This window comes from Pinus tabuliformis, chromosome 8, assembly GCF_031772625.1.
Source record: "Pinus tabuliformis cultivar Carrire ecotype Pingquan chromosome 8, CPIR1, whole genome shotgun sequence".
Taxonomy (NCBI): domain Eukaryota; kingdom Viridiplantae; phylum Streptophyta; class Pinopsida; order Pinales; family Pinaceae; genus Pinus; species Pinus tabuliformis.
Window position 1 is genome coordinate 2,032,015,036 of NC_142294.1, and position 4,870 is coordinate 2,032,019,905.

Genomic DNA, 4,870 nt, shown 5'->3' on the forward strand with positions numbered 1-4,870 from the left:
CCCCAGCATAACGACGCAAATCGAGGTACATGCCCCCCAAGCTTCATTGCATTCAACCAGGTGGATGAAATGAAGGTTTACTTTCAAGATCTTGAAAAGACTCGACTTGAAAAGGGAGTTGTTTCATTTTTTAATGAGGTTGACATAGGAAAATAACTATCCTCAAAACCGTTGTTTCATTTTTTAAACAAGCTTGACACAAGACAAGGAACTATGCTCTAAAATACTTGTTTCATTTTTTAACGAGCTTGACACAAGACAAGGAACTATGCTCAAGACCCTTGTTTCATTTTTTAATGAGCTTGACACAAGACAAGGAACTATGCTCAAAACCCTTGTTTCATTTTTTAACGAGCTTGACACAAGACAAGGAACTATGCTCAAGACTCCTTGTTTCATTTTTTAACGAGCTTGACACAAGACAAGGAACTATGCTCATGATTCCTAGTTTCATTGTTTAACGAGGTTGAGACAGGAAGAAACTATCCTCGCAACATCCAGTTTCATTTTTTAACGAGGTTGACATAGGAAGAAACTATCCTCGCATCACCCAGTTTCATTTTTTAACGAGGTTGACACAAGAAAAAACTATCCTTGCGATTGGTCAGGAATCAGAAAACAACTGTACAGCCTGATATGCAATTTCAAAGGGACTCATAGGCATCGCGCCATGAAATGAATCCACCTCAGAATCAGAAAGTACGATTCGAGGATCATCAAAAGCAATAGTGTTCGATGAAATCATATGAATATTTGCAATAGAAGGCAATATGTTAGGAGGAGGGAAGGAAAAAGTTACTAGTAAACCAGAATCTTTAATCAAACCTATCCCAACATCTTAGTAAGGGATAGTCGATTTACCGACATGCTGAACACTATCAGTGGAGGCTGGTTCGGATGAGAAATAACTCAGTTGGTCTATTGTAACGATCTTTCCATTATGAGGAAACTTAACAAGCCGAAAGACCGATGAAACAATAGCAGTCATAGCATAAGACCAACTGTGACCCAAGAGAAGGTTGTAATCTAGAGGAGCATCAACCACTTCCACATCTAGATTTACAGTTTTGCCTTCGACCCCTATAGGTAAATCTTCCAAAATACCAAAAGGATGGAACCCTAGGCCATCAAAAGCTTTTAGAATCGTCAGGGACTGATTGAGTGTAGGAGAACCAAGTGATCTCCAACATTGGATCGACATAATACACGTAGAAGCTCCCTCATCAATCATAGTCCGAAAGCAAGGTCTATTTTTTACTAACATTGGAATCTGGAAAGCCATTTGATGAGGGAGGTGAGGTGTACTATTCTCTAAATCGAAGATTATAAGTTTCGAATCCTGAATATCGACAGCTCCTATAGTAGACAATAGTAATTTATACTGTGCTGGGCATGATTGCAGCACTTCCAAAACTGACATTGCTGAAGGGGCAATGGCCAGGTCTTCAACAATGTTATAATTCTAAGTAGCTATCGTAGTTGATTGCCAAAATATACCTTTAGCAGGCGGTTTGGTTACTAATTCTAGATTGGGTTTCTCGATCTGAGGTGGATCGGAAATAGGAGGAGTTGAAATTGATGGGTTTGAATTAAAAGATTCTGCTTCTTTACCACCAACAGGACTTTTACTACCATAATCTTGCGATCGCGTCGCAATCCTGACATGGGACATCATCATAATGGGTTCTTCTAAGGTATTCGAGGAAGAAGCAACCACTTTACTATCTTGAGTAGGAGAAGGATCCTTCAAGACAACAGGCGTTTGAGAACCTTTAACGAATTTTGAAAACTCTGCTCGATATGGGCATTCTTTATCAAAATGATCCTCGTCGCAGATGAAACAAGGATAGCGAGGTTTTCGTTTTTCGTCAATAGATTCATTTTTATTTGTTTTCTCTTTTGAATTTTGATTGTTTTTATTTTTCTCCTTCTCTTCACTACCAGATTTGGTCGTAGATGAATCTACGACATGGACGTTGGCAGAAATTTCAGCGGAAGAATCTCCTTTCGGGGAATCAGGTAAAGTTATTGGAGGAGAAGAATTCTTTGAAGATTTCTTCTTGCTTTTAATACTAACTGAACCAATCATACCATCAGCGGCATGAGACCCTGAAGGAGTTGTAGTTTTGGGAAGATTAGGGATTTTTTCATGTAAAGTACCTGACTGCGTATAAACGAGGTCATGGTACTGAGCCTGAGCAATGTTCTACGTTCAACATTTTAGTTCCATTATTACCAGGTGATAACTGATGTTCAGTCGATCGAGGAGTTACTCCTGAAAAAGTACCAGAAAGTGACTGGTACCCCAAAGGAACAGTAGGACCGCCATATAAAAAAGTTTCCGGTGATTGGGAAAACATAGATGACTGTCTCGACATGATTAATCAAGGATAATAATCTCTGGGTGTATGATGAAAATAATCACACGCAAACAAAGAAAATTTCAATAAAAGCACCTAAAGTCTCTAAAGAAACAAACAACTGAATCACATGCCTAAAAAATCTAAGAGTTCAAACCACACACAAACAGTAACTTTCCGTACCAAAAACACTAGTTGGTGATGAAATCCAACTTCGTAGAATTCAATACAGAAAGGGCGGTTGGAACAATTACCCCGACGACCTGCTTAATGAAACAGACTGGCACAAGTTTCTTCAAAAAACCGTCTCGAGTGAAGAGAACCCCCTAGAGAGTCCAAGTGAGTCTAGTTGATGTCTACTCCAGGTACAGTGAGACCTGTCCTTCACCGTCACCTTAGGAAATAATCTTAAGTTTATGGACACTAAGGTTACCAACAGCAACAAATACAACTGGGGGAACAGTCTACGATCCGATCCACGCACAAGGACAAAGTAACAAAGCTCAATCCCCTTGAAGGCTCCTCGACATGATCAATCCAAGGTTTACCAACAAGTGACCCCAGGCTCCTCGACAATGGTTAGTCCGAGGTTTATCGTTTTTAATACGCGCAAATCTTCTATCTTTCCCAATGAGACAAACTTGATTGTCTCAAAGGTTCGGATATGATCTCGTGATTGACTCCTTTAAGAGGAGCTTCCTAGATTATATCAACTACAATTGGATTTATTTCCTACCGCAAGATATAGCTACTTGTTTGTTTTAACTATCTTGGAGAGTTAATTACTCCCTACTCCAAGATACTAGCCTAAGCTATATTGGTGATAAGAGCCCTAGAAATAAAAAGATGGTTAGATAAATTTTAATTAAGCGTTACTTTTATGGGTTGTTTCTTAAGTCAATAGGTATGTAGATGAAACTTTGATGGTGTGAAGACTCGACTCCAAAAACACTAAAAATTGCACCTAAAATGATAAACAATTCATTTTTTCCTTCAATGAATTTCTAACTAAAAAAAAGAGTTGATAATGCAATTCTTTGAAAAACAAATCTTTCCTTCAACATGTAAATGAAAAGAAAAACTTTTTTGTCTTTTTCAATAAACTCAAAACGAGACTACTAATTATGCTCACAAAAAATCCCTTTCTTTTTCAACACTCAAAACTACAAAAAACAATTTCTTTTCAAAAGAGATTCTACAATTTCTAGAAAACACTCAAAACTATAAAAACTAATCTTGAGATCTAAAGATTTCTAAAAACCTAATGAATAAAAGCTTCAATTCTTTTGGAGGACGTTTTACTTAGTTATTCAGTAAACTAAGGATTAATTTGTTCAGAAAAACAAATCAATCAAAAAGCACCCAGCTATGTTTTCTTTTATAACAATGAAATTCAAAACTTACAAGCAAGTTCGTTCAAAGTTTTGAAAAGAGAAAATGAAATCTATTTCTCACCAAGGACAGATTTCACAAACCAGTCAAACTCATCAAGAAGACAAAAAGATACCAGGGTGATCTAAGGTTTCTTAGGCTTCTAATCTTTAGGTCACTACAGAGACTGAGTGAAAACCAATCCAGGCATGCAAAACTTCTAGAAAATCATCTAAAACAAAAACACCAATGGAACTTACTCACAAGAGACTTTTGACAGGACACATGCAGATCTGGGCAGAGACTAAAAGTCGTAAATAAAACCTAAACTTAACTGGACGAAAACATTTTAGGTTTTTCAAAAATTTTGACAGGGTCCGCAGGCTTCCAGTATAACCAGATGCGGTACCGCTCTGTGCACTAAAGGAACAGTGCGGAGATGTCCGCACTATATTGTAAACAGAACGTGCGGTCCTCTTAAAAATTTCAAAAAAACAAAAAACAATCCAGAACCTAAAAACTACCCAATCCCACACACATCAAGCAAAAACCAGAAACAAGAACAAGTTTCTTAAGTCAAAGACAAAGGAAAATAAAAAAACCAAATTCAGATCCCCAGTGGAGTCGCCAATTTGTTGGCCGGATAAATCATTCTTGCAGACAAGATTGATCTCCCTAGTATCAACAGATATCTAGCAACAAGTAGGACAAGAAAATCTACCTTTCTCTAAACATATTGCGATTCATTAATAAAAACTAAAGAGGTGTTTTAGACCCTACCTTAAGTCCAACGCTAGTTTGTGGCAGCCATGCTTCAACCATCCGAAAGAGTTTTCTTTTGAGGACCTGCAATCACAAACAAGGACACATCAAATAACACCTGCATAGCTAATATGATAAATCATGTTCATCATGGTGATCAAGGAATCCATAAAATAAACTATAAAACACAGCTTATTGAGAAAAATAAACTTGATTGTATTAACTTTGAAATAGAAGAACTTTACAACCTTGGTGCCTTGATGTTGTACAAGCTCTTCCCAGGGTCCAAACAGGAATCTCCTCTACTTTGAAAAGCCTCACTCTCTTCCAAATGACATCAAAAAGGTATGTAATCTCTCCTCTAAAAAGCTAAATTA